The sequence below is a fragment of the Odocoileus virginianus genome, unplaced genomic scaffold (genome assembly GCF_023699985.2).
Source record: "Odocoileus virginianus isolate 20LAN1187 ecotype Illinois unplaced genomic scaffold, Ovbor_1.2 Unplaced_Scaffold_40, whole genome shotgun sequence".
Classification (NCBI taxonomy): domain Eukaryota; kingdom Metazoa; phylum Chordata; class Mammalia; order Artiodactyla; family Cervidae; genus Odocoileus; species Odocoileus virginianus.
Window position 1 is genome coordinate 7,173 of NW_027224302.1, and position 21,192 is coordinate 28,364.

Consider the following 21,192-nt stretch of genomic DNA (forward strand, 5'->3'; position numbering starts at 1 on the left):
CATATAGTCACACCTCATACCTGTCATTTAACAACCTCCTTCTCCAGCATGCAAGTGATCAAGAAAGGTAGACCCAACAATAATACAACCAACTTAGAAATAATTTTTTTCATATTGATATATATTTAAATTAGGATAATAAAATAATGTCATAATTTAAAAGAATAATTATACAATTTAAATTGGCATCCACAATTTTCCCCAATTAATTATACAACATAAGAATTTCATTATGATGCTGCACAATTTTTTAAAACACCTGTGTTAAAAGCTACACATTATTTAGAGATGCAGTATATTTTCATTATTTGTTTCCCTAATCATTGTAGCTCTTAAAAATTGTGTTGAATATATTTGTAAATACTGATTTTTCTCCATTAAAAATCTTTTCCACTAGAATTTCCTCCCAGAAAAAGAATTATGGAGCCAAAGAAAAAACAATTGATATTTTTTCACAGCTATTTCTAAAACAACTGTATTTACTATGTCTAACTCTTACTTTATGTACACCAGTCTCTTTTCTGATATGTTGGGGAATCACATCTCAGAATAAGGAAATGCATTGGAGCTGCTCCACTTTGTCTCCACTAATGTTGGGGTCCTTTAATGGACTGGAACCTGGTGGTACGGAGTCGACGATAAGAAAGTAAAAGAGAGAAAGAGGCTGATATTCCCTGGTTTACGCAGAGGACCAATAAAGCCCTTGACACAGGACTTGCATCGCTCACGAAGGCACCAGGCGCCCTCTCGAGGGGGTGAAGGCACAAAGTGCCTTCTCGAGAGGGTCTTAGAAGCCCGGGCAGGAAAGTGAGCACGACGGGTCTCCATGCTCCAGAGAATCAGCCAGAAAAAGAGAGAGAGAGAGAGAGAAACAAAAAAGACACGGGGACCTAAGCTCTGATGGAGCAAAGGTGCTTTAATGATTTTTCTATGAGTATATATAGGCTGTGGTACAAGAAACTTCTTTCGGGAATGATAGAGATCAGAAAACCAAACGTACAGCAACGGTTACCAAGGGAACAAGGAGTAATATTAGTCACAAGGTCAGGAGACAATCCATATCTCAAGAAAGGGAAGGGGACTAAGTAGTTTTGTCATAAAGAGAATGTTTACTAGAGACCCAAGCCTGCCTCACACAATGACCTCAGTCCCTGGGAACAGCATGCTGTTCTGCTTGAAGAGGGACAAAGGACTTCATGAGAGACAGCACGTAGGAATCCTCCCGTCAAACATTCCCTGACAATTCCCCCTTATTTATTTATAATATTTGTAAGAAGAGTTCTGACCATCAGAGTTTGTTTAGTTCTGACAATCTTTGCATGAAGGCAATGGTAGACAACAAATATAATTGTTAAGACAATCACCAAAATTATAGTTCAATGCATGACTAAGGCTTTGAAACCATCCACGTGGGTCTAGCCCAGATAATTGATCAGCTAATTGTTTAGCTAAAGTTTCCAAATTAGTGGAAGAGGGCAGATTTTTAGAAAAGGTTTCAAAGATTTCTTTTTGCCATAATTGTACATTCAGAGAGGCATTATCATGTATGTTTTGTAAATGAAATTTGATTTGTTCCCAGTTGTAGGCACTATGATTGAATTGAACAGGAGTAACACAAAATTGAGTAGAATTCCAATCACATTTTAGTATCACCTGTTTTTGTACATCTATTAATTGATCTCCAACCCATTTGATGGCTGTTTTTAGTTCCTGTATTTCATCTTGAATATCCTCATCTATCTGAGCCTGAGTGGCCCACATAGTATGAGCATCTTTAGTCCAATTTTGGATAAAATTATGTGTTTGAATTGAGGTTTGTAAAGCAACACCAGTGATGGCAGCAGTGGTGCAAATAGCTATTAATCCCAAAATGCCAAGAATCAGCCATCCAATGAATCGTTTAGATCGCTGGAGCAATTTAGTAAGTAACCGGGAAGCAAGTCCAGCCATGGGACCTTCTTCCCAGGGCCACTGGAGATTTATTGGTAACCACAGACTATGTCGAGATCGAAGAATCAAAAGGGAGTCATTTCTTAAGGAAATAGAGGAGTTAAGACAAATATACAATTTATGCAAATTACAGAACGTAAAGTCTTATTGAATTGTAAATTTCCTATAGCTACAACTAAAGGAAGTGGAACATAGACTTGTATAAAATATGATTGATTATAGTGAGAGAAATAATTGCTACAATTGGTCCCTGTGAAATGTCAGGTCCAAGTCCCAAGTTCTTTGGTGTTTGCAGCAAGTTTTCAGATGTCCCATTGTTCAGGCCCAATCTGTTTATCAAGGATGATTTGAGGACAAGGAGGGGGGCATTCCACCGTCAAGCCATCCAAGAAGTCCTCTGTCATGGTAATGCTCCATTGTAGTATTAGTAACCTTCCATGCTACTTGAGTAACATAATCACACATAGTGCTGTTAATATCATCTGAGCAGTTAGATAACCACATACCATGGGGTCCCCAATCGACAATTGTATGATTAGCTATAAACATTAATTTTCCTGATTTGGCCTGACATTTGTCCCAATGAACAGGAATATATTTAAAGTTCTTATTAGTAAATCCTTTGTATAGTGTTCTTTGTTCTTTCTTTAATTATTTCCCTAAAGTTTTAGTAGTATAAACATGATTCATGGACAAAGAAAGGGCAGTAAATAATCCAAGCAGCATCCGAAAGTCCTCTTTTGGAGGCAGGGTGAAAGCCCAAGTTTGTCAGCTAACGTTTATGCATAATTCTGTTGTGCCCATACACAAAGGAAGGATTTCATAACCTAGAAAGATATTAATTAGTTTTTCTTTTTCTTCAGGATGAGAGGGCCCCTCCAAGTTCCAAGGAGGGGGCATATGTGTTGACTCATTAGTGGATATGATTGGTCCTATATCTGTCCATTTTATAACCTACAATAAAAAAGGGGGGTTAGGTATATAAGCCCAATAAGTGTGATCAATCAAGTCAGCCTGAGCAGGGGAAGCAAAAGCAAGCAAAGCAAGCATAGCGAAGAAAAATATTTTCAGGATTCTGAGGCATTCCCTGTTGAGAAATCAGATTTTTAACTTGATTAGTGAGGGTTTTTATTTGTCCCCAAGTAGGGAGGTCATAAAGTCTATGATGTCATGTGCAGCACTTTTTGGAAATTTTTAAAGTTACCATGGCTTGTATTAGAATTCTTTCTTCCTGGAGTTTTTGTTATTTCATCTCTAGTCTGAATGCTGGGGACCCCCTTAGGTTGAATCTTCTGAAGAGGAAGTCATGTGAGTTCATTGGATCCATCTGGAGAAATAGAAGCATACCCCTTTCCCTGTAAGATTAGTTTCTTAGATTTCCATTGATTAGTTAACCCGTCTTGATATCAAATGGGCAAAGGAAGGGAGGTGTCCTTTAATGTTTCAAAATGTTTTTCTGCTTTTGTCAAAATATCTCCTTGCAGTAAGTTTAAAAAATTTAAAACAAATAAGGCTATATTAACAATAGTTATAAAAAGAAAAGAGATAATGATGAAAACATTCTTAGGAAATATTTCAGTCCAAAAGAAAAAAATCATCTAGAAATCTGTTTGGGACTGGTATTTGGCTGTGGTTTTGAATTAATGGGTTGATTTTCTCTTCATTCAGTACATACATTTTTCCTGATATAAAAAGAAATGGGATCTGACTGTGTTGTAAGTGGTTTGTGTTATTTGGGGCAAAGGATTAGGAGTAAACATTCAAATATTTTTTCCTAAGTGAAATTATTGAAAAGGTGATGCAGAACAACTTGACAAATGAAATGTTGCTCACATCCAAATATATTTGACCTTGTCCTTGGAAAAGGAAATGCAGCCTGGCAGCTGTTGAATCTCTCTGTTCACTGTGTTAAAGATGATTATACTTTCAAGACAGACCTGAAAAGAAGGTGAATATTTTGCATTTTTGATATTCTTAGGAACAAATAATTTATTCAGGAAATGGTGTCTTTTTTATGTTGTTTTTGTTTTGTATTGTGAAACAGGCATTGAAGTTGATGTTGTTTTGTTTTAAGAATCTTACAGACTGGAAACAGAAATAAAGCTATATTAATAATAGTTATAGGCTTAAAGAATATATTGCATTAGAATCTAGTAAAGTTTGTTCTGGATAAGGAAGATAAAAGTGTTCCTGTGTATTTCCTCTTATTTAATTTTTTATTTTTAGTTACAGTGTGTAATGTGTTTGTTTAATTATGTCTTGTGTTTGTGGATTATAAGGAATGTCTGTAATCTGTTTAATAGAGAATGAATGTAAAAATTGTTTGAACTGCTTAGAAATATAGGCAGAGCCATTGTCTGTTTTTATAGAATTAGGTGTTCTCATTATCGCAAAGTAAGTTGATAGGTGGGTTATAACATGTTGTGTAGTTTTACCTTAGAGAGGTGTTGCCCCTAGAGAAGAAGTATTTGTATCGATTGAGACATGTGAGAAGGAAGGGGAAGAAAGTTCAGGACAATGAGTTACATTTATTTGCCATAAAATTTTCTTTCATTTGTCATAAACCTTTTTAATATTTTTGTATTCATCATTTTATTTGCCATTTCTTATATCTTTTTATTAAAAGCATATATTTTACTTTTCTTTAGCAACTATGAAGTGTCTTGTATGTTAGTATTTTATAGATTGGTGAATATATTTATTATATCATATTATATAATATATATTTATCTTATATATATTTATATTTATACTTAATAGTAGCTTAAAAATTCTTTAGTTTTTCTGTAAGAAAAACTTTTTGTAAGAGGAAGTTAATGTTCAGTAATTAATGTTTTAAAATCTTACTTCATTTGGAAATGACCTAGTTATTTAATAAACTTTTATTATTTAGTTTAGTATAACTCCAGAAACTTAAGTTACCCCAATCCTAAGAGATTGTTTTAGATTATAATAATAGATTATAATAATAGATTATTCTATTAAAAATATAATTATTTTTAATAGAGCTTATCTAAAAGTTTTCATCTCATTTATATATTTGTATATATATAAAGAGTTACCTTTTTGTTGACAAATTTAGTTTTAAACCAAGGCATAATAAAAGTATTATATAATGTTGATGACTTAAGACATGTCTTAATTAGATTAACAAATAATTATATTTAAATTATATTTATATTTAAATAAACATTATATTTAATATTGAATATTTTTCAGTTCATGTGAAGTTGAATTTAAATAGAGCTTATTAACTTCATATTATCCAAAAACAAAGACATATATTGAGACATAGATAATTTTAGATAGATAGGCATAGTTTTCCATTTGAAATTTAAAATATCTTTTTGTTTTATTTATTTATTTTGAGTTCCACCAATTTGCTTATTGCTGGAGTCCTAGATAGAGTGGGCTGTGTATCCCAAGGACATGATAAGAGTTAACTTTAGGTTTTTTCTTAGGCCTATTTTTGTTTCCCAGGCAGAACTGGAGCTCCAAAAAAGTATTTTAACAAGTTAACCTTTTCCTAACTGCATGTGTAAGAAGAACCGGTTTTGCAATTTCAAAAAAGATTTTATTTTAATCAGTTTTCTCTGGAGTCTAAAGAATATCATGGCCATTCAGTGTCAAAAAGATCATTTCTCCTTTTTGTAGTTATAGTATATTATTAATGATATACGCATGATGGAATAGTTGTCACATAGGAAGTAAAGCCTTGGCTACAGAATTTCTGACAAATGCTAGGACTATTATGGAGATGGCAATGGAACCCTATTTCAGTACTCTTGCCTGGAGAATCCCAGGGATGGGGGAGCCTGGTGGGCTGCTGTCTATGGGGTCGCAAAGAGTCGGACATGACTGAAATGACTTAGCAGCAGCAGTAGCAGGACTTTTAAGCATACCTTGAGGTAACATAGTCTACTGAAATCTTTTATGAGGCCCGATATGATTAGGATAAGGGAGAGAGAAAGTTAGTCTCTCCCAGTCTAAAGGGTGTAAAGGCATATTAAAAAATCAATCTTTTGAATCAGTAATAATAATGTGCCAATTTTGAGGAATAGTAATAGGTGATGGGATCTCTGGTTGTAATGTACCCATAGGTTTCATAGATGCATTAACTTTTTTAAACTCTGTTAAGAGACACCATTTGTTATATTTTTCTTTGTATAACAAAAATAGGAGAGTTCCAAAAAGAGCAAGATTCTTCAATATGTTTCCATTTTAATTGTGTGCTTCATAAGTTCTTTAGTAGCTTGTAATTTTTCTTTCGTAAGGGGCCATTGCTTTGTCTAAATAGGCTCATAAATTTTCTCCAGTTATTTTAATAACTGTTTTGTTTGTAAAATGAGCAGTGGCCCCTAGGAAAAATGTGGAATGTATATCTGAGTTTGCCATTGCATAAGTAAGTCCCTTCCTATTAGATTAAGGGGTGCATCTATCACATAAGTTCTTAATGTTGTAGGTTGGACTTTGGTCTATCATATGGGTAGATTTGAACATTTTGATAAACTTCTTGTACTTTGGTTTGAGAAATTCCTGCAATTTGGCAAGAGACCTTTTGTATAGGTCAGGATTTGGGCCAAAAGTGTTTGGAAATAATAATAATATTAGATCCAGTGCTGAGGGACCAGAAAATCTTTTACCATTAATTTTGATATTTATATTTGGTCAGACATATTTAAATACCAATGATGTCCATAAGGATTGTTTTTGATCTGTATTACCAAATCTGCCTGTCTGTACATTATTAGAGGAGTTAATAGAAATGTAAGGCAAAAGAAGTAATTGAGCAATTTTGTCCCCCTTTTTGAATTGCCATAGAATCTGAGATGACATCATAATTTGAATTTCTCCTTTATAATTTGAATCAATTATTCCAGGGTGAACAGTAATTCCTTTAGAAGCCAAATTAGATCAGCCAAGTAAAAGCCTGAAGGTTTGTGGGGGCAGGGGTCCAAAAACTCCAGTAGGTACTCTAGAAGGGACTGCTTAAGGGTAAAGGAAAAAATCATTTAGGGCTGGTATATTAATGGCAGCACTGCTGGACATTGAGGGTTTGAGGGAAAAGATAGAATTTGCCCCTCTTTTTTGTTGTAGGGGACTGGGAGGTCCCCTCTTTGGAGTTTCTTGGAATAGGTTTTCCTTCAATATCAAATTTAAATTTACAATCTTTGGCCCAATGCATTCCTCTATGGCAGTGAGGGTGAATTCTTGGAGGTTTTTTATTAACCTTCTTAGGGCAGTCCCTTTTTAAATGGTTTTTATCTCCACATGTAAAGCATCCTTCATTTCCCTTTTTAAAGGTAGTAGCCATTGTTTCAGCTAGTATTTGCATCTTTTGAGTTTTTGATCCTAGATTGTGACAAGCCTTCAAATAATCAATAATAGTCCTAGTCTCACAAATTGCAGCTATAGCTCTTTGACATTTCTGATTTGCATTCTCATAAGCAAGTAATTTCTCTAGCTGTTTTTTGGTTTCTTCTCTGATTACAGTATGGGAAATAGCAGTTTCTAATCTAGCTAAAAAATTAGCATAACTTTCATTAGGTTCCAACAAAGGAGAGACTTTTGGAGTTGCGCCTGTTGGCAGAGGAGGAGCATTTGGAGCAGCCGGGGCAGGGCTAGTAAGAAAATTTTGAAATATTTTATGTTGTTTTAATTGGGCCTTTTGTAAAGTTTTATCATTTAATTTATATTCATGTAATAAGTGTTCTGTCTGTTGCTGAATATTGGAAGGGCTAGAATATACCTTTAAATAGCAGAGTTATAGCTTTAATAAGAGTGCATAGGGGCTAGAGATCAATTGGAATAGTTTTTCCTTGTTTGGCTGCTCATTTAACATTTTCTTTGACCCGGACCCATATTTATAAGTCAAAACTGCATTTATGAGGAAACTAAGGATTATGTTCAACTACTGTTTGAAGGCAAGCCTCTATTCATTGGCGTGAAACCAGAAGTCCCTGAAATGTAAAGAAGTGGTGAAGTAAAGTAGAAAAATAATGGGGCTTTCCAGCCATTTGACCCATGTCTTAGTACTTACCGACCTCAATAGGTCCTGAGTCACTCTGCCCGAAATGCCACGTATACCAGTGTCCCTGTTCTGGGTGCCACTTGTTGGGGTCCTTTAATGGACCAGAACCTGGTGGTACAGAGTCAATGATAAGAAAGTAAAAGAGAGAAAGAAGCTGATATTCCCTGGTTTACACAGAGAACCAATAAAGCCCTTGACACAGGACTTGCATTGCTCACGAAGGCACCAGGCGCCCCCTCGAGGGGGTGAAGGCACAAAGTGCCTTCTTGAGAGGGTCTTAGAAGCCTGGGCAGGAAAGTGAGCACGACGGGTCTCCACGCTCCAGAGAATCAGCCAGAAAAAGAGAGAGAGAGAAACAAAAAAGACATGGGGACCTAAGCTCTGATGGAGCAAAGGTGCTTTAATGATTTTTCTATGAGTATATATAGGCTGTGGTACAAGAAACTTCTTTCGGGAATGATAGAGATCAGAAAACCAAACGTACAGCAACGGTTACCAAGGGAACAAGGAGTAATGTTAGTCACAAGGTCAGGAGACAATCCATATCTCAAGAAAGGGGAAGGGGACTAAGCAGTTTTGTCTTAAAGAGAATGTTTACAAGCCTGCCTCACACAATGACCTCAGTCCCTGGGAGCAGCGTGCTGTTCCGCTTGAAGAGGGACAAAGGACTCATGAGAGACAGCATGTAGGAATCCTCCCGTCAAACATTCCCTGACACCCTAAGTATAACATATTCATGTTACATAACTAAAAATAAAACTCTATTTTTGAAAGAAAACTATATTTTGCAGAATGCATTTTATATATCTATATATCTTCCCTCTTCTTTGGGAAATAAATGTCCCCCAAATTACTCATTCCATTAGTAGTGCAGCCTCCTGTAACCAGGAATGATGGAAGATGGATGCTTTGAGTACATGGGAGAAGAAAGCATGAGAATGCATGTAGCAGAAGCATAAAAGAGTGGGAAGGTCATTCCTATTATGGGTGGGTGCTCTGCTGCTGTTTGGTAATAAAATTTCAGGCATTAAGAGCATTTAACAAGGGCATGCTTCATGACTTTGTGTGAACAAACATACGTTCATATACATGGTGGTGGTGGTGGTTTAGTTGCTCAGTCATGTCCAACTTTTGCAACCCCATGAATTGTGGTGCACCAGACTCCTCTATCCATGGGATTTCCCAGGCGAGAATACTGGAGTGGGCTGCCATTTCCTTCTCCATCATATACATAGCAATTACCAAATAAATATTTGTTGAATGAATGAATTTGTGATAGGTACTTACAACAAGTAATAGATTTTATATGTATTTCTGTTAGCTGGTGTTTATATGTTTATATATATAGTACATTAGCTATTTAACTTCTCTACTAAACTACTTCTTTCTGTTCCCCATATTACATTTTTTTCTTTTAGATTTTGAAGTTAAGGATTTCTTTTTCTGAACAGATCCTCTTGTACTGAATACCTACATGAGATATTTCTTATTCAAGCCTGTTGAATCTGTAAATGTATTGAAGATGACTATGCTAAAATGTACACAGATCAGAATTTTGAAGAATAAAAAAAATGTCAATTAAGTCACTATAATTGTCATGAAATTACACTTTCGTAGAGGCGTTTATTTTCATACTTACTCCATAGTGTGTGTCAGAAAGTGTTAACCTGGAGTGCAGCTCCCTTTGAAACATTAAATTATATTTCTTATAAATAGAGTTTGAAGACAACAAGCCTTAAATTCCTGGTAAGTTTATAGTCTGGTAAAGCAAGACTATTTTTATCTGTGGAGAATGGCAATTCACCAAGCATTTCTTACCACCTAGTTGTTTCAGGCACTGCAGACACTATACCAACCATTATGGTAGGTGCAGTGAGGAAACACACCTCAATAATGTGTGTGTTCCAGTAAGTACTAGGGAATGTTTGTCACCAAGGGCTGCCATACATTTCCCTAAACTTCCTGTTTATGACAGATAATTTTTGACTGTTTTTTCTTTGCCACATTTAGAACTCAGAGTTCAAATGTAAATCCTCATGGAAGAAGGAATAGTTCTTACCTTTGTGCAGGACTTCTCAGTTTATGAGATACATCTGAGAATTACAATTTGTAATCTTACAGGCACACAGGAGGTCTTGGAAGCATGAAATACTGAGATGATGCAGTAAAGTCAAATGGAGTAGGAACCAGAAAGAGAATCCAGATCTCAAGTAATTAGTGCCATATTTTCTCAGTGAGAGTGAGCAAGTGAGTGAAAGCTGCTCAGTCATATCCAACTCTTTGCTACCCCATGGACTATACAGTCCATGGACTTCTCCAAGCCAAGCTATTGAAGTGGGTAGCCTTTCCCTTCTCCAGGGGATCTTCCCAACCCAGGGATCAAAATCAGGTCTACCACACTGCAGGTGGATTCTTTACCCCTGAGCTACAAGGGAAGCCCTTTCTCAGTAAAATACACATCAAAAATTGTCCTTATAAATGTTTTACAGGTGACAGTACTAAGGTGCCTAAAGAGACAAAAAGCCATCATGAAAGCATTAAGAAAGACTTGACACAGATATTGAGGCAAAAGTGCCAAGGGCCTGCTCCACAGTTATAGTGACTGCTCTACTTTTGTTCTAAAAAATTCAGATGAGAAATATTTGATGACTAATAGATATCACTCTTTATTCCTTTGTAGGTAATTCAGAGATCAGGAGGTGTAGTTCCAAGTTGGATCTCTTCATATCTCCCAATGATGTGACTGAATTTGTTCTCTTGGGACTCACACAGAATCCACATTTGCAGAAAATACTTATTATCTTTCTGCTCATTTTCCTGTTTTTACCATGGTGGCCAATCTGCTCATTGTCATTACCATCTCTCTCAGCCCCACACTTTCAGCTCCCATGTACTTTTTTCTCACTTACTTGGCCTTCATAGATGCTTTTTACACATCTGCTACCACCCCTAAAATGATCACTGACCTGCTATACAAGAGGAAAACCATCTCCTGGGGGGCTTCCTGACTCAGCTCTTTTTGGTACACTTCCTGGGAGCAGCAGAGATCATTATCCTCATTGTCATGTCCTATGACTGCTGAAGAAGCTGAAGTTGAATGGTTCTATGAAGACCTACAAGGCCTTTAGAACTAACACCAAAAAGAGATGTCCTTTTCATTATAGGGGACTGGAATGCAAAAGTAGGAAGTCAAGAAACACCTGGAGTAACACAGGCAAATTTGGCCTTGGAGTATGGAATGAAGCAGGGCAAAGGCTAATAGAGTTTTGCCAAGAGAACACACTGGTCATAGCAAACACCCTCTTCCAACAACACAAGAGAAGACTCTACACATGGACATCACCAGATGGTCAACACTGAAATCAGATTGATTATATTCTTTGCAGCCAAAGATGGAGAAGCTCTATACAGTCAGCAAAAACAAGACTGGGAGCTGACTGTGGCTCAGATCATGAACTCCTTATTGCCAAATTCAGGCTTAAACTGAAGGTAGGGATAACCACTAGACTATTCAGGTATGACCTAAATCAAATCCCTTATGACTATACAGTGGAAGTGAGAAATAGATTTAAGGGCCTAGATCTGATAGACAGAGAGCCTGATGAACTATGGACGGAGGTTCGTGACATTGTACAGGAGACAGGGATCAAGACCATCCCCATGGAAAAGAAATGCAAAAAGGCAAAATGGCTGTCTGAGGAGGCCTTACAAGATAGCTGTGAAAAGAAGAGAAGCAAAAAGCAAAGGAGAAAAGGAAAGATATTCCCATTTGAATGCAGAGTTCCAAAGAATAGCCAGGAGAGATAAGAAAGCATTCCTCAGCAATCAATGCAAAGAAATAGAGGGAAACAACAGAATGGGAAAGACTAGAGATCTCTTCAAGAAAATTAGAGATACCAGGGGAATATTTCAGGCAAAAATGGGCTCAATAAAGGACAAAAATAGTATGAACCTAACAGAAGCAGAAGATATTAGAAGACGTGGCAAGAATACACAGAAGAATTGTACAAAAAAGATCTTCACGACCCAGATAACCATGACGGTGTGATCACTCACCTAGAGCCAGAGATCCTGGAATGTGAAGTCAAGTGGGCCTTAGAAAGCATCACTACAAACAAAGCTAGTGGATGTGATGGAATTCCAGTTGAGCTATTTCAAATCCTTAAAGATGATGCTGTGAAAGTGCTGCACTCAATATGCCAGCAAATTTGGAAAACTCTGCAGTGGCCACAGGACTGGAAAAGATCCATTTTCATTCCAATCCCTAAGAAAGGCAATCCCAAAGAATGCTCAAACTACTGCACAATTGCATTCATCTCACACACTAGTAAAGTAATGCTCAAAATTCTCCAAGCCAGGCTTCAGCAATATGTGAACCGAGAACTTCCAGATGTTCAAGCTGGTTTTAGAACAGGCAGAGGAACCAGAGATCAAATTTTCAACATCCACTGGATGATCAAAAAAGCGAGAGTCCCAGAAAAACATACATTTCTGCTTTATTGACTATACCAAAGCCTTCAATTGTGTGGATCACAGTAAACTGTGGAAAATTGTGAAAGAGACGGGAATACCAGACCACCTGACCTGCCTCTTGAAAAACCTGTATGCAGGTCAGGAAGCAACAGTTAGAACTTGCCATGGGACAACAGACTGGTTCCAAATAGGAAAAGGAGTACATCAAGGCTGTATATTGTCACCCTGCTTATTTAGCTTATATACAGAGTACATCATGAAAAATGCTGGGCTGGATGAAGCATAAGCTGGAATCAAGATTGCCAGGAGAAATATCAATAACCTCAAATATGCAGATGACACCATCCTTATGGCAGAAAGTGAAGAGGAACTAAAAAGCCTCTTGATGAAAGTGAAAGAGGAGAGGGAAAAAATTCGCTTAAAGCTTAACATTCAGAAAACTAAGATCATGGCATCTGGTCCCATCACCTCATGGGAAATAGATGGGGAGACAGTGGAAACAGTGTCAGACTTTATTTTGAGGGGCTCCAAAATACCTGCAGATGGTGACTGCAGCCAAGAAATTAAAAGACTCTTACTCCTTGGAAGGAAAGTTATGACCAACCTAGATAGCATATTAAAAAGCAGAGACATCACTTTGCCAACAAAGGTCCGTCTGGTCAAGGCTATGGTTTTTCCAGTGATCATGTATGGATATGAGAGTTGGACTGTGAAGAAAGCTGAGCACCAAAAAATTGATGCTTTTGAACTGAGGTGTTAGAGAAGACTCTTTGAGAGTCCCTTGGACTGCAAGGAGATCCAACCAGTCCATCTTGAAGGAGATCAGTCCTGGGTGTTCATTGGATGGACTGATGCTGAAGCTGAAACTCCAATACTTTGGCCACCTCATGAGAAGAGTTGACTCATTGGAAAAGACCCTGATGCTTGGAGGGATTGGGGTCAGGAGGAGAAGGGGACGACAGAGGATGAGATGGCTGGATGGCATCACCAACTCGATGGACATGAGTTTGAGTAAACTCCAGGAGTTGGTGATGGACAGGGAGGCCTGGCGTGCTGCAATTCATGGGGTCGCAAAGAGTTGGACATGACTGAGCGACTGAACTGAACTGAACTGATGACTGCTACACGACCATCTGCAAGCCTCTGCACTACACGACCATCATGAGACAGGGGCTCTGCCAGCTCCTGGTGGTGGTGGCCTTTACTAGGGGTACCCTTCATTCCACAATGTAGATTCTTTTCATGATGGACTCGACCTTCTGTGGTTGCAATGCCGTTGACCATTTCATGTGTGATTTCTTCTCACTCTTGGAAATTGCCTGCAGTGACACCTACATGCTTGGAATGGTGGTGGCAACCAATAGTGGGGCCATGTGCTTGCTCATTTTGTTCCATTCTACTTATATCCTACAGTCATCCTGAGGTCCGTGAAGTCCTATGGCTCTGAAGGACAACACAAGGCCCTCTCTACATGTGGCTCTCACTTTACAGTAGTGGTGCTCTTTTTTGTCCCTTGTATTTTCAGCCACACATGTCCTGTGACCACTTACCCTGCAGACAAGTTGGTGAATGTGGTCTTTATAATCCTCACTCCCACGTTAAATCCTATCATATATACAGTGAGAAACACAGAGGTGAAAAATGCCATGAAGTGTTTATGAAAGAGGAGAGAAACAGGCTTTTCGAGATGCCAAGAAAGTGACAATTTATATACATAGGGAAGATTATACCTCTTGTGAAAGAAAATGAAGAAATTTTCCAGATAAATTGCAGAAAAATAATCTTAGGAACTAGTGTTAAGTATTTAACATTGGCTAATTATTTGGGGACATTTTGATAGTTTTTAGTGTACTTTGCTAAGGCTTCTACATCCACATTTAAGATTCTGAATATTCAATGTAAAGAACATCTATAAGCCCCTAAGTTTCATCATTGTTGCTTAAGTTTTCCTCCAGCATCTTATTGTTACTTTACTAAATTATTTATCATAATCACATGGATGAAATTAACTTTTTCATAAGATCTTGACTTCAGAATTTCTTTTATTTTTGTTTGTTGTTTAGTCGTTAAGTAATGTCCAACTCTTTTGTGACACCATGGACTGTAGTCTGCCAGGCTCCTCTGTCCATGGGATTTCCCAGACAAGAATACTGGACTGGGTTGCCATTTTCCTGACCCAGGAATCAAAGCTGTGTCTCTTGCATTGGCAGGTGGATTCTTTACTATTGAGCCACCAGTGAAGCTGCTATTTTTGCTTAGTCCATGGTGAAGTAGTCAGGGTAAAAATTATCAGATAGATACACGTGGAAGGGACAGATTGCGAGTGTAAAAATCACTGCTGGATTTCTTTTTCTGAAGTAAGATAGAGAAATACCAGAGAAAGCAGAAATGAATAATTCACAATGTAATTCCTTTCTTGCCATATAAATTCGGCCTGAAATTACTCTTAATTTTATCTTATTTGCTTAAAAATCCTTATGACTCACAGGTTTTCTTGAATATGAAGGAAATGTTTCATTTTTCAGTACTGACTTGAGGTAATGGTGCTGATGAATCTATTTTCTGGGCAGACATAGAGAACGTACTTGTGGACACATTGTGGGATGGAGATATTGGGAAGAATTGAGAGGGTAGCATATATATATATATATATATATATATATATATATATATATATATATATACACACACAATACTGTGTGCAAAACAGATAGATAATGGGAAGCTGCTGTAATGCAGGAAACTCAGCTTGGTGCCCTTGGCTTGTTTCAAATGAAGCACTACATGTTGGTAATATGATGTTATTTTTTTCTTCTTTCTTTTTTATTTTCTAAATTATGAAAGTATGATAACACATTTATCCCTCTGTGATGACCTAGAGGGGTGGGTTGGGGGGTGGGAAGTTCAAGAGGGAAAGGGTATATATATATAGCTAATTCACATTGTTGTACAGCAGAGACTAAAATAACATTGTAAGGCAATTATACGCTAATAAAACTTTAAAAAAAAACTTGGGGAACAATTTGAAACAACAATAAACATCTTTCATTAAATTTCACCAGAAATTCATGTCATTAGGTTCCAAAGCTATGGAAGGAACTATTTGTAGCTATATGTAGATCTGATTCATATATTTATATTAAATGAACATTTTATTATTTATCTTCCATATTTGCTTTAGTATCCTCATACTAAACTAGTGGTTCCATTATCATTATCCCCATTTTACAGGAAAACAGATTGAAGCCAAGAAAAGTTTACTAATTTATTGAACCACAGCGTGTGTCAGGAAAACTAGAATGTAGTTTCCTTTCAAAAGTTTCAGCTACAAACTTCCAACCTAGGTCTTTAAAACTAAGCCTTACTTTCTTTCAAATGAAACAATCATACTTGGAATGTTTAGATCTATAAATGATAAAATTATCTTCAGTCTTAATTATTCATTTACCCATTTACTCAAAAAATGATGCTAAAATTATTGTGCATGTGCAAGCATGCTCAGCCGTGTCTGACTCTTTGCTACCCCATGGGACGTAGCCCACCAGATTCCTCTGTTCATGGGATTCCCCAGGCAAGAATACCAGAGTGGATTGCCATTTCTTACTCCAGGGGACCTTCTTGGCTTGTTTCAAGTGTAGCACTACATGTTAGTAATATGGTAAATGATTTATTTTTTTATTTTTTTATTTTCTAAATTATGAAAGTATGATAACACATTTACAGGAGACTTGGAAAATGCAGAACAAAGTTACATATAGTTCCCCTATATGGTGAAATTATTTTTAAGTAGATAAAGTAAGATTTTTAGTTGGAGTTTCAGTATCAAACTCTCAAAAATTAATAGAATGAATAGACAAAAAGTAGAAGGATATAGTAGACCTGAAAAGCACTATGAATCAATTCAACATAATTAAGATTTATACAGTTTTCACACAAAAGCAGAATACAAATTATATTAAAGTTCCTTTAAACTATAAACCAGGAGACATGGAACAGATGTTTGTTTGAAAATTACCCACACATTTTAAGTTCAATGTGACACACCGAGATAGAGCTTTGTCTTAGCCATTGAAAGCCTCTGTAAAGTTAAAGACTGAATAAACAGAGAGTGATTGCAAAGAAAAAACATTTAAATGAGAAATTAATATCAAAATGAGAAGTTAATTTCAAACTGGGAAATTAATGTCAAAGTACTTTAAAAACCCTATGTATTTGAAAATTAAACATCCATGGTAAAAAAAAATATTTTTACTAAAAATTCCTTTTAGATTTCTTTCCTATTATTGAAAGCAAGTATTAATGTTGGCCTCCATGAAAATGAAATAGCTAAGGTGAGCTTTTTGAAAAGTGGGGGTACCTGTGACGCTCCTCTATGCATGTGAGAAATACATCCTACATTATTTTATAACTCATAAACCTAAGGTTCTCTGGCTACAGCACTCCAATGCCAATCACTTCTCAGAAATCTCACTTTCTCAGAATCAGTATTCTACTGGAGGTATTTGCTCCATAATTTGACTATTCAGTAATGCCAGAGCATGGTTCTGAAGGTGAGGTGTTTGCTAAGTTGTCCATGGCTGTCTCAAATATATGAGAAGCAGAACTATTTCCCATAAATTCTAGCCCTGAAAGATGAAATCATCAGCATGCAATCTATTAAAATGATCAAGTTTGTAATTGCAGGTGAGAACGAGACATTTTAACAAAATTTAGGCTAAATGATATGTGGTTCATTTTGTCTTGTGACTGTTAGAGAGGAGGAGTGTAACCTATGGATAAGGATGAGAAAAGTACTGAGTAAAAGTTGCTTCCACTCTAAGACCAAACAGAGGATGTGAAGAGGGGAAATAAAGCCAATGATTATATCTTAGGAGCCATACAAAGTACTCAGCAGGAGGGTGAGAAGATTAATGAGGCACAAATGATGAACTGTCAACAGCAAACTTGGAAGGTGTAAGAACTGAAGGAAGAAATTCAAGACAGTCTGACATTCTCAGTGAATAGTCTTGGGGTTTATGAATAAGTTTGGAACTTGGTTAGATTCTCCTTGGCCCCCATAACCAAGAATGTTTCCTGAGAATCTATGGCCAGCTATTTATTTCTGACAATTAAAAAATGATAAAGTGAATATATGTCTCCAAAATATTAATGGCATAAATACATAAATGGTGTTTGGATCTATTGTGCAAAGCTTCTTTGGTTTAATCTGGACTTTTTATTCCATGAAAATATTAAATGATGGGAATGAGCTTATTATTCTTGGAGGCATAAGAGACATACATTTTACTAGACTCTTTACATATGTGATTCATGTAGCTCTAAGTATTATTAGAGAGGTTTATACTCCATTTTATACAATAAAAATGAGATTCAATAGAGTTAAGCAACATTATCAAGTCTTTTATAGTCATCATTCTCTATCCCTCCCAATGAAAGCACTCTGACTCAGCTGGTAAAGAATCTGTCTGCAGTGTGGGAGACCTGGGTTTGATCCCTGGGTTGGGAAGATCCCTTGGAGAAGGGAAGGCTACCCACTCCAGTATTTTGACCTGGAGAATTCCATGGACTGTATAGTTGATGGGGTCACAAAGAGTTGGACAGGACTGAGCTACTTTCACTTTTACTTAACACAATGTGAAAATACCCAAACAGGGAATTGGTCTTTAGCCACATTGTGGAGATTGTCATTGAGACAGTATTCCCTTATTTTTGAAGGAGGAGGCATTTTCTTCCCCTTAACACTCTGTTGATCCCCGTTACCTAGGTTACAGACACTTTCTTGATTCCTCTGTGTCAAGGAAAAGCCATCCAATGATCTCTTCTCTGCACATAGATTGGCTTTTGTGGGCATCATGAAAAATGGGATGCAATAGGTTTGAAACAACATTCCAGTATTCGAATTTCAAAGATAGTGACACTTGGGTGAAAACAATGTTTAGAGAAAGCAGAGCAACCCAATCATTAAGAAGGTTAATACTATGGACCTGAGAGTAACACATTGAAGAGCTAAATAGGTACTCTTTCCATAGGGATTTTCCCACTGTTGTAACATGTTATTAACATTCATAACTGGAAAAAATAAATCTATGATCAATTCAATTAAGGGAATTTTGACATTTAACTTATCAAACAATAGAGTTCAGTGCCTACAGTGGGCCAGAGATTTATGGGAGCTGGGTATACAAAACTGAATAATAAAAACAGGGCTTGTGTTTTTTGGAACTAAAATTCTAGTGGAGAATAGATGGATAATAAGCAAGAAAATAAGCTAGCAATGTAATTTTTTATAATGATTAAGATGAATACAGGGGAAAAGAGTTGGAATGATGCCAGGGTCACCCTCAGGATGAACGGCATCGGCGAGAGAGAGAGAGAGAGAGAGAGAAGGAGAGAGACAAGACTGGGGTGTGCAGCAGGGTCTGGCGGCGCTTTATTTTTCACCATAGCTTTTATATCTTAAGTTAGTACATTTCTAAGGGGAGGTGAAAGATAAGCATAGAGTTAGTTTAACATTACGTCAGTTTGCCCTTTATGAAACCAGGATGTTTTTCTGCATACTTTCTTTGTTTATGAGAGTCTTTTTCCATAGTAGATTTTTGTACATTATCTTCTGGCCTTGGGGCCTATTGACATTTTATGACCTAGATGAATGCAAAGCTGTTTTCCGTAATCTATTCTTTATTGTTCCATTTTGCCTTGAGCTTAACAATAAACAGAAAAGTTGCAGTTTCATGGTACAGCAGGTTGCAACATAGTAGAAATACAATCCTGTTAACACAAAGGTCAGTCCTTTTTGCAGAAGTTATCAGTTAAATTTATCTAAAAGGTTTACCACACAAAGACTCTGCAGCTCTGGTGAGACAGCCCCTGTTTAGCATTCCTGGTTAAAATGAACAATTATCTTATTGTTTCCACACTAGGGCTAAACTCTTATTTTTCTAAATCTTTAGCTATATTAACAATAGTTTCCACTGCACAACCTCAGCACATTAAGAGCAAAAACACAGCAAGCAAGCATTGACCCAATAACCACTTTTAGAATAATATATTTTGTGTTCTCTAATGGGGCTTCCTCACCCCCGAAGGGCTCTGTGCCTATTAAGGCCTTTTGTGTGATGAGGTTCTTTATGCTGTTTATGATTAAGGTGTTGTGAGCAGTCATGTGCATTAGTATGCATTTGCCAAGCAGGCTAGAATGCCAGCAAAGGGGTCTAAATTGAAACACTCCTTTCATCCTGGATAATCTTATAGGATACCACCGTCTGGAAGACAAAGTTCTAAGTTGATTCTGTTTGGAAAGAGATCAGGGAAGGCCTTCTACCTGTGTCACAGAAATTAGGAAGTAGTCTAATATAGCAAGCATCAGAAAGACAGATATCAGATTTAAGGTGAGTGCCGGGGAAGCTTTTCAAAATCCCTGAAGTCCTGATTTGCCTTGCCTGTCAGGTCTTCTCCTCATGACCTTGTCATGGGTGGGATCTCGTGTGCTGGCTCCCAGCAGATAGAGATTTATATTTGTTTGAAGCACAGTTATAACTTCAGTTTGGCCCATATAAGTAACCATATTATGTCTCTTTTTTTTTTAAAGTAAGTATGCCATTTAGAAAAGTACATTTGAAATGGGGTGATATGTCTTCCAATAAGGTTAAATATCATTTATGGTGTGATAAATATTTCCTACTGCCTTTTATACAAGACACAAATATACATAACACACATAAATGGGTATAATATTTGCAGTGTTACTATTTCCAAAGTGCAGATGATTAAGGGAACAGATTGTCTACAAAATACCTTTGGGGGCAAAAGTTTAAGAAAGTTTGAGGAATACTGCTTAGCTCATGATAAAAGGTTAGGTAAGACCATGGAGTAACTAGAATGATAGTAAAGATAATCCAAGCACAGAGATTGGCATATCATCTGTGAGGATCATATTCAGTAAAACTAAGAGGCTCCCACTTTTCAGACTTGTTGAATATGTTAATGAGTCAGTTTCAATCTGTGAAGTGTGTTGAAAGTTGTTATTTACTGGAACTGAAGTTAGAGAAAGAACGACGGCTATAACCCTAAATACTTCTGAATTAAGAACATATCACTCTATAATACTAATCATTATGCATTGAGAAAGAATTTAGTTCTTTTATTTTCTACCAGAGGAATATTTTCAAATCCTTTATAATGACAGCTTTCCTGTACTTAGATGTGACATATTATTACTAATAGCTTTGAAGGATGTACAGAGTACCAGATGAGGTGATAGAATTCAGTCCTGGTAATAGCTAGGTGGCCAAGAATAAGTCCTCTTCACATTTCTTCATTTGTATTATCACAGAGATAAACCATTTTGTGACTATTCTTCTATTCAAGAGAGAGCTTGTGTAATGAACACATAACTGAATGGCTAGTACTATGATCTGAGTTTCTGTTTGTGAAGCATCAGCTTGACCACTCCCAGTGAGGTCTGCCCCTGGGAACAGTGGATCGTTGCAGGGTTGGATGGGAATTCACTCTTATGATGAATAGTGTCTCAGTCAGTAGAGACATAGCTTCAAAGGGATGCAGTTGAAATGATGCAAGTTCACACATTTTGAAATCCTGTGCCATTTGAAAATGGCATTCTGCCTTCTTTTACCCAAATGAGAATATACTGATAATGATGTGTCTTCGAAGGTGTCAGCTGGAAACTGTTTACAAATTAGACTTAAGTATAGCTAAGTGACAGGTATAGTTCTATCATT

At 36.8% G+C, this 21,192-nt stretch overlaps 1 pseudogene; it reads left to right on the top strand.

Annotated features, from left to right (window-relative positions):
- The first annotated feature begins 1,834 nt into the window (after window positions 1-1,834).
- LOC139033714 (olfactory receptor 4C3D-like) lies at window positions 1,835-14,115 on the top strand (annotated as a pseudogene).
- Window positions 14,116-21,192: the final 7,077 nt, after the last annotated feature.